Genomic DNA, 12,256 nt, shown 5'->3' on the forward strand with positions numbered 1-12,256 from the left:
GCCTAAGGCACTTTAAAGGGGCAAAGTGGTACCAGGAGTGGCAAGAGTGCTTTAACAGAGGTGCAAAGCAGCAGCAAGAGTGTCAAAAACACACCACAGCTTCAAACAAGAGCACTGATAACAGATGCATGAACCCTCGAAGGCAGCATGACAGGCAAAGTGGCAAGACAAGTGGCATCAACATCCTACAGCACAATGAAGGGGGAACACAGCAAGCAGAAATACTAGCACCAACACACTGAGGAACCATGATAGTGGCAAGAAGACCACAAGGAGTTGAATGAGTTATCTGGTGTGTATGGCAGCAAGGCAGAGTGGCAGAAAGCTGATGGGGTAAGACAGACTGGCAGAGTGGAGGTAGTCTGGTCCATGTGGTTTTGATAGGGGCAAGACAGGATGGTCCCGGGGAGAGTTCCCTTTCCTTTGCACAGGAAAGGGCTCCCTAGAATGGGTCTTTTAAAATCTGTTGGAGTTAGCAGATATACAAACGGGTCAACAGGTACTAAGATAGGCTGGCTACCCCGGGGAGGGTTCCCTTTCTATTGAGCAGGAAAGGACTCCCTGGAATGGGTTGGCCCCAAGAGTGTATAATGGTATAAACTGTTAGGATTTAAGCATGTGCAAACAGATCATGACAGAGGAAGTTCTCTGCTCTGCCCTGAAACTAAAAGAAAATTGTTTGTTTTAATTAAGGATCCATGCTGTGAAGGATTAGTATTTTGAATTGCTAGAGACTGAGGGTTCAGCCGTTAGGACCAAAAGAAGTGCTGACGTCATCTCCTGCCCAAATCTACAATATCAACCTATGTTGACTTTGTACCCTACACAGTGCCTCTATAAAACTATGGGAACACAGAGGATGAACTAGAGTGCAACTACCACCAGTTTTCTATAGTACTAGAAACATTACTGTTGGCACTTAAGAAAGATTTTGGGAACATGGCCCATATTATGAAGGTCATGAAAACTATTGAGCACATGAACTATGCAAGCTCCAAACATCTTAAGTCAGCTTTTTATGTTCTTACATTCCAAATGTGGACGGACAGGCACAGCATTCAAGGATAGATATCAAGCCCTTGTAGGGACATAAGGCCTGGACAGACAGGCACAGCATTAGAGGTCAAGCCCTTGTAGGGACGTATGGCCTGTACAGTGGATGCACATGCACATGTGCTGATATTATCTGGAGCATAGGAAGCAGTTGGAGCTGCTACAAGGCTTTCAATTGCTGTTATTCATCTTGACATTCACAGGGAAAATTTGGAAACCCAAGCAAAGGCAGGTTTATTTTCAAAAAGCACTAGCATTTCCATCAACTCTGGTGCCAGCCTTGAGCGGTGAGGGATCATGATATCCCCTGTCATTGAAAATACATGTTCACTGAGCACACTGGTTGGTGGACATGAGATATCGCTGAGCCACTTTGGCTAGGTGTGGCCACACAGTGGACTTGTGTGCCCAATATGCCAGCAGATCTGTCTGCATGTCCTCTGTGGGCTCTGAGAGATACCGTGTCACTGACAGTTGTGCTGGTGTCTCCTTTGCTTGGGTGGGTTGAGTCACTCATGCCAGCTGCTTTCTCTCTAGCCTGTAGCAGAACAGATGATTCTTTATGGGCAACCTGCCTTTGGCGTACTGAAGTGGAAGAGGAGGAGGTACTAGCTGTTGCTGACAGACTGCTGCTCCTACTTGGGCTAGCACAGCTCTCTGAAGTGCCCGCCACTGTTTCCTCCTCTGCTTCATGCCTAATCTGTCTCTGCCTATGGTACTCCTGACCACGGACTTTTGCTAACAGCAGGTCCTTCACAAATGAGAGACAATTGGACTGTAGGGCGAGTTTCCCTTTCACACGGGTATCACAGACTGTGGCGAGCATGTATGTGTGGTCTTCTGTTAAAGGCCTTAATCTCTCTTGCACCTGCTTCTGCAAAATACCCAGACAATGCAGCATCTCTGCTGTCATTTCCTTTTCCTGTTAAAAGCCCTCCAAATTTTCCTCAGAAAATGAACTATAGGGATGATGTCAGCCAAGGTGGCACTTCTGGAACTCAGCTCCTCCGTGACATTCTTGAAGGGCTGCAGGATTTTTACCAGCTAACTCATGACTAACCAATCATGATGCCCTAGGGGTTTCTGCACACCTATGTTCATTGAACCAGAAAGTTTATGTAGGGGTGTCTGCAGCTCCACTAACCTCTCCAGCATCATAAAGGTGGAATTCCACCAGGTGCCAATGTCTTGAATGAGACACTTGTCAGGCATCTCTAAATCAGTCTGCTTTTGTCAGAGAACCTTCCCTGCCTTCACACTTCTGTGGAAGTGCACTGCTATGTTCCTGCACTTGTGTATTAACATATGGAGGTATTCATTTGCTTGGTGATTGGACTCCAACCAAAGAGCTGGCTTCACTACCAGGTGCAGAGTGTGTGCAAAACATCAGATGTTCTGAAAGCGCCAGTCGTATATTGCCTTAACCATGTTTGCACCATTGTCTGTGACAAAGAACCAGGCCTGAGGATTCCTGTCTCTCTGGTGTAGTTGCCAGCCCACCAGCATCTGTCTAATGCATGCTAGAATATTGGCTGAGGTATGGGCCTTGTCCGTCAGGTGGGTGTGCAGTAAAGCCCACCTCCACCCTGATACTTGTTCACTAATAGAGCTGCTGCCTGCCCCTGCCTCAGCTAGGTCCCACTAGTGTGCTGTCAGAGAGAGGTAAGAGTGTGTAGCATTCATGGCGGTCCCGATATCGCAGGTGACATGCACACTCCCCCTGTACCTTAGCTAGCAGCGCTTGGATGTGGCTGTGACACTGATTGTACTTGCTGGAGATGACCTTTCTGCTAAATGTGCTTCTGGAGGGGACTTTGTAATTTGGAACTAAGACCTTCAGCAAATGCTTGAAACCCACATTCTCCACTATCTGCAAAGGCTGGTCATCAGGGGCATTCATTTCCCCAATGCTCCTGGTTTCAACTTTTGAGGCTGCCTGCCTCCTACCCCGGGATAGCATTACCACACACCACCCCATTTCCTCCATGGTGGGTTGCCGCTTCTGCCACATGGCAGGGGGCTGCTGGCCTGCCACCAGACTGCTAGAAGGGGCTGTAGGCGTGGAATGACTCTGCTCCTTTTCAACAACTTTACGCTGCCTGTAAAAAGGGGTCCCCTGACTTGTACTGCCACCATCCCCAGTTGTACTATTGTTGGGTGTTGCCTCTTCATATGATGCTTCATGCCAAAATTAGATAGATGTCCCATTTGCTTGCCTCTGCTAATAGCCCTGGCACAGTAATTACACTGAGCAAAACGTGGGTCCTCCATCACTTTAAAGTGGCTCCAGATCGCTGACTGCTCTTCCTCCTCCTCATCAGTTTCATCTCTCCCCTGCTGCACTGAAGTGGAGGCTAAGACAGGACTAACTAATCCTCCTAAACTTTCTTCCATTTCTGATGATAAGAATCCCACACAAGATGATTCTTCATCGGAATCAGAAGCAAACAGTGCCTGCGCTATATTGTTACTATGAGGAGTCTGCTGTTGCACTGCTGCTTTTGGGTGTCACCATTTTGACTGGCATGACTCAGCCTCCCCTTCCCTCACCTCCAAAACTACAGGGTCAGAAACAGATGGTGGCGATCCATCATCTTTAAATTTCATTTTTTTCCGGATGGAACTGCCTGCCCCTCCAGAGATTTTAGATTGGAACAGGTCCCTTTTTAACTTTAATGGGGGACTGGCACTGCCTTTTGAAGTGCCTCCTCTGCCAGTCCCAATCACTCGACCACGTCTAGCTTTCACTGACATTATGGATTTAATGTCACTGCCTACTAGGGATTTCATTTAAAATAATTATTTCCAAAAGAGGCCCACTGGGGATTTGGCTTCAGAGAGCACTGCTGTTCCAATATACGTGAGTCTGCAAAAGTGCCCACTAGGCTGTGCGTGGATGTACACTAAAACTGGGACCGCTGTATTGTGCACACACCAAGCTTGTAACTACAAAAGAGGCCCACTGGGGATTTGGCTTCAGAGAGCACCGTTGTCCCAATAATATATGTGAGTCTGCAAAACTGCCCAGTGCCCACTGATGCCCAGTGAGTGCACTGTCTTCTTGGCTTAAAAGAGCACAAAGAGACAGCCTGAGTTCAATAAAAAAAAAAATACTGCAGTTAAATAGAAAGGATGGCTTGCTTGGCACAGCAGCAAAAATGAAGAAATATCTTTCAATGGAAAATTCTATCAAAGTAGCTAGCAATTGAATACAGATTTGAGACACTCAGACTAGCTCTGAGTAAAGCCACCATCCCCAGACCACCTCCGCAAAGAAAGTGCATGGTATGCCGTGTGCTTAACGTATAAATAGTGCTGTGTCATCAGGAATAGCGTCACAGAGCACTGAGTGAGAGCGGAGACTGGCTGCATTACAAAAAATGCTTAGCTCTGATAGGTTGCATTCTGGTCTCCTTGCCAACCTGTCTGACCCACTCTATGACAGGGCTGTGAGGTCACTTATGACTCACAAGAAAGGGCTGGTTTTTGCTATCTCCTATTTCAAATGGCTGCTAAGAATCACTGTGAGCCAAAAGGATGAAACCAACATGATATATTGTATTCGTGGTAGGGATCGCAATGAGTTTTGCGAACCCACGAATACAATGAATAGGGACTTATGCATTGCGGATTGCCAATGCATTGAAAACGAATGCACATCCCTAGCATCCACCATCCTCTCAGTGAAGAAATATTTCCTGACATTGGTTTTAAGTCTTCCTCCCTGGAGATTTAAATTGTGACCCCTAGATCTACTAAATTATTTCCAATGGAAAAGATTTGATGACGACCATGGATCATTAAAACCTTTCAAGTATCTGAAGGTCTGTATCATATCACCCTTGCTCCTCCTCTCCTCCAGGGTATACATATATTCAGGTTCATCAACCTCTTCTCGTAAGTCATTCAATGGAGACCATCCATCATTTTGGTTGCCCTTCTCTGGACCGCCTTGATCATTCTTCTGGTATTTGTCTCATCTTTTATCTCGTCTCTCCTTCCCACCCAGTAAGGTTACACTATTGAACATTTTTGTATCATCTTCCAACACTTTCCCTTCTAGCCCCTTCCATAATGTCAACTCATAACATTAAAGAGGATTGGACCTAACACTGATCCCCATGGCACCCTACAGATTACTTTCCTTTTCCATAGAGTTTATCGTGTGCATACATATGTATTTATTTTTATGCATCATAATTGATTTCACCTGTACTTAATAGCTTAAAACTCGTGTCCTCAGCTACTTAATGCTAATTTCTATGACATCATGCTGTGAAATTTATCAAGAATTGTCTGAGTCACTATGAAGTATTTTCAAACAGCTGCATGCATAGCAGACTAATTAATTATTACACTGTTCATGTGCACACACAAACAACAATAGTGATCAAAAAATGACACCAGCAAATGACACAAGAGAGATCATACTGAAACAGATACCATGTTTCCCCGATAGTAAGACACCCCTGATAGTAAGACGTAGTGGGAATTTTAGGGGGGTCGGCTAATGTAACACATCCCCCGAAAGTAAGACGTAGTAAAGTAAAAGGTAGCCACGGCATAGCGCGGAGGAGGACGGTGGCGCCGGCTTAATTGAATTGTGTAGCAGAGCAGGAGGTCACATGGGCACAGCCAATGAGAGCTGTCAGAGACATAGCGTCATGTGTCTCCGGCAGCTCTCATTGGATGTGCCCCGCGCGATCTCCCGCACTGATATCACGCTGTCTGCGAAGACACAGGATAGAGAGGTACGGTAGCTGTTGCAGCGGTGAGATATCACCATACAGTACTTGTTCTGTGTCCTGTGTGCATATTGCCCCCTGTTGTTCACATAACACCTATAGTATATTGCCTATGTCCCCTGTTCGCATAACACATATACTATCCCTGTTTGGGATACTGTATGAGGCTGTAACCCTATGGGAGACTGTGATATGGAACCATAAGCAGTGCTTTTACCGTACGCTATATTTTTGCCCCTAGACATGAGCGCTTCCGGTTCCAGTGGTAAAAGGAAGAGCTACACCGTTAAAACCAAATTCGACTTTTTTTCCAATATAAGACATACCCTGAAAGTAAGACATAGTGGGACTTTTGGGGGTAAAAAGAAAGTAAGACGCTGTCTTATTTTCGGGGAAACACGGTAAGTATGAGAGAAAAAATGTGTGAAGCTTGCTGGGCAGACTGGATGGGCCGTTTGGTCTTCTTCTGCCGTCATTTCTATGTTTCTATGTTTCTATATGAATAAGCAAAGCATGCATGCTTTATCCTAGGATATAGGTAATGTCGCTAGTCACAGTCTGAGTGACAGAGAAAATTTGGTTTCACAGAAATTCTGGAAATCTACATAATAATGGTTCCAGACATGCCAGTGTTTGTGCTGCCAAACAATCCCCCTAAAAATGAGATGAATTGCAGTGTTGACACAAACTGTTGACCTTCCAGCAACAGATCTTAAAAGTTCACAGACAGCTACAAAACGGTTACAGAACTGTTATAGAAACAGTTTCTATAGCAGGATATTTAGTGTTAAGAGCTGCCATCTGGCTCTGGAATTTCAGGACAGGCTGATGGAGTCCTGGTGTGACCCCCACAGCCTGCAGGGACTTGTAGTCTTGACTTTCTTTGGGAAATCAATAGGGACAATGGAATCACGATTTCCTGCAGGCAATGAAGTCAAACCACCCGTCTGGAAAATCTGGAGCCAGTTGGCAATCCTAATTTAGCATCCATTACTTACACCCATTCATTATTTATAAAATTCAGTTCCTTATTTGTTTGTTTTGGCAACTTCCGCCTGCTGTTTTGGGCTTTGAGTTAAATCATAATGATCCTCTATTCTTAGTGGTCTTTGATAAAAAGAGAAATTCCCAGAGAGGTAGCCATATTTGTCTGATACAGCAAAAATGACAGAGGCTGGTGGTACCTTACAGAATAACAGGTTTATTGAGACATGAGCTTTCAAGGACAAGAGTCTACTTTGTCAGTTACATGAAATTACTTTGTTACTTTTCTGCTCCTTAGAAAACAACTGAAAAGTAGTACATCATCCAAGCTCATTTTCAGCAGGGATATACTGTCACAAAGGATGGTAAAAAAATAGAGATGTGATTCGGCCGAACCTTTTGGTTCAGCCTTCGTTATTGGCCTGCCGCGGGAAATTTTGTTTTCCAATGGTTTGGGCCGAATTTATTTCGTCTGCCCCCAAAACGATGCCCGAAACCCACCCCAACCCTTCAAATTTAATTGCAACCCTCCACCCTCCCGACCCCCCAAGACTTGCCCGCCCCCCCAAGACTTACCAAAAGTCCCTGGTGGTCCAGCAGGGTCCCGGGAGTGATCTCCCCCTCTCGGGCAGTCTGCTGCCACTGAAAAATGGCGCCAATGGCCCTTTGCTCTTACTGTGTGACAGGAGCTATCGGTGCCATTGGTCGGCCACTGTCACATAGTAGGAGCAATGGATGGCCCGTACCATCTGCTCTTAAGGTCCTGTTTCCTGTTCCTCTGCGGAGGATTGTGCCCTTGCCTGTGTTCCTGTTAGTCTACCTTCTGGATTCCTACCCTTGCTTCGCCTCCTGACTATGAGATCTGCCGCCTGCTCCTACCTACGCCTGACTTTCTTCGATGAGTACTGTGGCCTGTCCTGGTTCTTGCCATCTCGTGCTTCACGTTCACGACAGCTCCTGGACTCCCTCCTGGATTCCTTCCAGCCTCGTCTCCCCAGCCTTTAGAGATCCCACATAAGTCCAGCCGGCCCCGGTACCCAAGGGCTCAACCTGAGGGGAACGAGGGCTGGTAGTGGTGAAGCTCCATCAGGTTCTCTGCTCCAGCCTGGCCTCACCTTCCGATGGTGGGGACCTGTGGGGGTTTCCTCCACAAGTAGCATCTCCACCTCAGGCAAGGGGTCCACCTGCCTAGCTGCAACACACACTGTGCCATTGGGCTACAAATATGTATTTTCAGTTTAGAATGTTTGTACCCTTAGGGAAAAGCACAACTAAGTCACATTATGTCAAAAAGCTAACTTGTTATGCAATATGGAGTCAATTAAAAAAAAAAAAAAAGATGCTTAAGCCTAAATTAGGCAGCCTTCTGCTGTGTGTTAGAGGAACAAGGCTACCAGGAAAGGTGGCATCTCAGCAGTAGGATGTGATCCTGTAGCTGGGACCTGGTCTCCTGGTCATGTGCTGCCCTTTCATACTGAAAATGCATTTTCAGGGCTATATATCCAGGAAGGTATGGTTAGGACTGTTATTATTATTGGTGATTCAATCGTTAGGTATGATAGATAGCTGGGTGTCTGGTAGCTGGGAGGATTGCTTGGGAACTTGTCTGCCCGGTGCATGGGTAGTGGTCCTCATGCACTATCTAGATAGAATCTTAAAGATTAATTTTAAAAAGCACATGAGCATTAAATAGGGGATGCGCGAATATGTCGGGCTCGTAAGCACCAAGCACATTTTAAAAGCCGCTCGGATACGTGCATAAATGCCACTGAACTCACATCTTGGAACTTCTGAAAAAGGGGTGGGGTGTGGGCATGATCTGAGCAGGGCATAGCCAGAGATTTGTGTATAAATAGTTATGCGATTCGGAGTGTGCCAAGGCCCTCTTGCTGCGTAACTTTACTTCTGCTATGGATGGTGTGTAAGTACAAAAAAAAATAAGCCATTTTGGAGGTGTTTAAAGGGTGGTGTATAGGTTAACAAACCAGGGGATGTTGGAGGACCTGTTAACTGGGCGAACTGGTAAAACTGGCTAATGTGTCAGCATGCGTCCCTTTTAAAATCCCCCCACTTACCCAGAAGTGGGATTTGTGTGCACGCCCACTTAAAATTAGGCGCACTTGAGCATGTGGCCAGGCTATAACATGTGTGCATATGATATAAAATTGCTGCGTCCCTGGGTGTGGGCTGACGAACGCACACAGTGCGCACTCACATGCCAGTTTAAAAAAGTTACCATCTTAGAGAGAACTGAGGAGCCAGCTGTCATGGTCAATGTGGGTACCAATGATGTAGGAGAGAGATTTAGGCTGCCATGTAGGAATCTGAAATGCAGAAGTCCAGGCTAACATTCTCAGAAATGCTCCCAGTTCTATGTGCAGGACCATAGAGACAAACTGAGCTCTGGCATCTTAATGTGTGAGGGAGAAAATGGTGAGGAATGAGGGCTTCAGATTCATTAGAAACTGAAGAATGTTTTTGGGAAGGGGAAGCCTATTCCAGTGATACAATATCCACCTCAACCAAAATGGAACCCAAATGCAGGGTTTCCCCAAAGGATACATTCATAAGAGAGAAATCAGAGTGGTCTGGCAGTGCAGATATGGAAAAAGCTCATTCCAAACTACCTGAATCAACTTATAGTAAGCAGGTTATGAAAAGGAATAAAAATGGTATTTAGGTGTCTGTAGGCAAATGCCAGAAGTCTAAAACTAAGATGCAAGTAGTAGTATTCATTGCTGGGATCAACGAATGAGAGGAGAGATTTCAGTGAAAATATGAATGCTGTAGAAAAACTACCCCTGAGGCAGATGCAGTACAGCATCAAAACACGGCCTGTTTTGAGTTTGGGACTTTGTTGGCTATGCTAAATTTAAGTTAAGTTTTCTGAGAATATTTTCAAAAGGGTGTGCATTTCTGCTTAAGTGTCTATATAATGGCAAGTCAGAATGAATGTTTCCATTTTTTAAATGCAGTAATACATTTTTTTTAAACTATAAATAACTCATAAATGAAAGATAGAAATGAAAGATTTTAAGGACAGACCTGTGATGGACACATACAACTTTATAAATGCATGTGAAATATGTGATCATTATAAAATTCATGTGCATGTGAGAGGGTTTCATTCATCCATCTTTTTCCCTGGCCAGGCCAGGTTTTTCTTTATGGGAAAAAATGTTGGGTCCCGAAACTGAATTTGAGATAAATATCACAAATTCCATTTTGGGCATCTTAGGGCAGCAGGGAGGGAGAGGGAGAGGGAGAGAGAGAGACTCTGGGGTGGCACACATAGTAGTCAACTATTTATATTACTATAGGAGGACCAGCTAGTAACTCAAGGTGAGGTTTTGGTGGTGGTCTAGGGTTTTGGAGCCAATTTTACATGCCCAGTGAGACATACGAACAGCACAGTACCCTGGTAGAGAGTGCATCAAGCTAGGGTGAGATAACATTGTAGATATCTCATCTTTGTGTACCTTTCCTCACTCCAAATCTTCACTCATGTATATGGTGCTGTTCATACATCTCACTGTACATGTAAAACTGGCTCAAAAAACCTAGACTATCACCAAAACTTCGAGTTACTAGCTAGCCCTCCTATAGTGATAAAAATAGTTTGACTACTATGAGAGGCTTATAAAGAGGTGCTCTCTCTCTCATTGCCACAACTCTTTTCCTTATTGCAGGCAAAAACTTTATTGGCTGAATATCGACCTCACAGCCTTTTTTTGCCAGCCAGATGGTTGTTTCGTATTTTTTTGCCTGTTCATTACAGCTGTAGAAAGCAAACTGTTCTCTGGAATCTCTATGGTTAGAAATTCATTAGGAAGAAGTATAGTAGGAGGGATTTACTTCTATCTACCTGATGAGGATGGGGAAACAGATTATGAAATGCTAATAGATGTTAGTAAGTTGGTATGGGGAAAATGTTTATTACGTAAATTAAAAATATAATTAGCTGTAAAAATATTTAAAAAGCTAATATGGTCACGAAGACACAAAACTACTGTTCTGTCCCCAGCAGTGGGTACATTTTGGTATCTGTATATACATTGCAGTTTATCTGTGTCTAGTGCAGTCCTTACTTGTAACCCATGATAAAAGCCTGTGAGCCCTGCCCTTAAGGGGAGTTTTGCCTTTAAGAGAAACTCCCTCCCCCCTGCTTCTCTCATTGAGAAGGGTCTGCATGCCCTCTCAAACGAGTCTTCTTAAGTGCTTTATTGGCTCAAGGAACTGCCCTTCATGCCCCCCCCCCCCCCGCGTCACATGGATCCTAGGCTCGCTGCCATTAGATCTCACCCTCTAGCCCCAGCTTGTTGGGATGTTTCCTGTAATCACTCTCCAGGACTGTTAGTCAGTCTCAAGCATAAGAACATAAGAAACTGCTATGCTGGGTCACACCAAGGATCCATCAAGCCCAGCATCCTGTTTCCAACAGAGGCCAAACCAGGCCACAAGAACCTGACAATTATCCAAACACTAAGAAGATCCCATGCTACTGATGCAATTAATAGCAGTGGCTATTCCCTAAGTAAACTTGATTAATAGCCGTTAATGGACTTCTCCTCCAAGAAATTATCCAAACCTTTTTTGAACCCAGCTACACTAACCATATCCTCTGGCAACAAATTCCAGAGCTTTATTGTGCGTTGAGTGAAAAACAATGTTCTTCGATTAGTCTTAAATGTGCTAATTGCTAACTTCATGGAATGCCCCCTAGTCCTTCTATTATTCGAAAGTGTAAATAACCAAGTCACATCTACTCGTTCAAGACCTCTCATGATCTTAAAGACCTCTATCATATCCCCCCTCAGCCATCTCTTCTCCAAGCTGAACAACCCTAACCTCTTCAGCCTTTCCTCATAGGGGAGCTGTTCCATCCCTTTTATCATTTTGGTTGCCCTTCTCTGTACCTTCTCCATCGCAACTATATCTTTTTTGAGATGTGGTGACCATAATTGTACACAGTATTCAAGGTGTGGTCTCACCATGGAGCAATATAGAGGCATTATTACATTTTCCATTTTATTAACCCTTCCCTTCCTAATAATTCCTTTTTGACTGCTGCAGCACACTGAACCAATGATTTTAAAGTATTATCCACTATGATGCCTAAAGGCTAGAACTACCTGCAGCTCCTGAAATACAATTAGCTTTTTTACATCTCATTGCTTTAATCCTAAAGACTAATCAGCTTCAGAACCCCTTGCCTTCTCATCCTGAATCCCAAGAAACTCCATCTCCCTACTCCTGCCTATCTCCAGCTACAAAAATCTCTGCCTTGGGCATATATATATACGTTTGGAAGCAACAATTGTAAGTAATGGAAAATTATCTGTGCAATAAATAATTTCAAACTTAAAAGATCTTTGCCTAATGACTGATTAAGGGGAGAAGTTAGCTGTGTGGAAGAGGGAAATCCGTGTATTTCTTATTGAGCCAGCACAACTACTGTTACATTTGTTTAGAAG

This window comes from Rhinatrema bivittatum, chromosome 1, assembly GCF_901001135.1.
Source record: "Rhinatrema bivittatum chromosome 1, aRhiBiv1.1, whole genome shotgun sequence".
NCBI classification, from domain to species: domain Eukaryota; kingdom Metazoa; phylum Chordata; class Amphibia; order Gymnophiona; family Rhinatrematidae; genus Rhinatrema; species Rhinatrema bivittatum.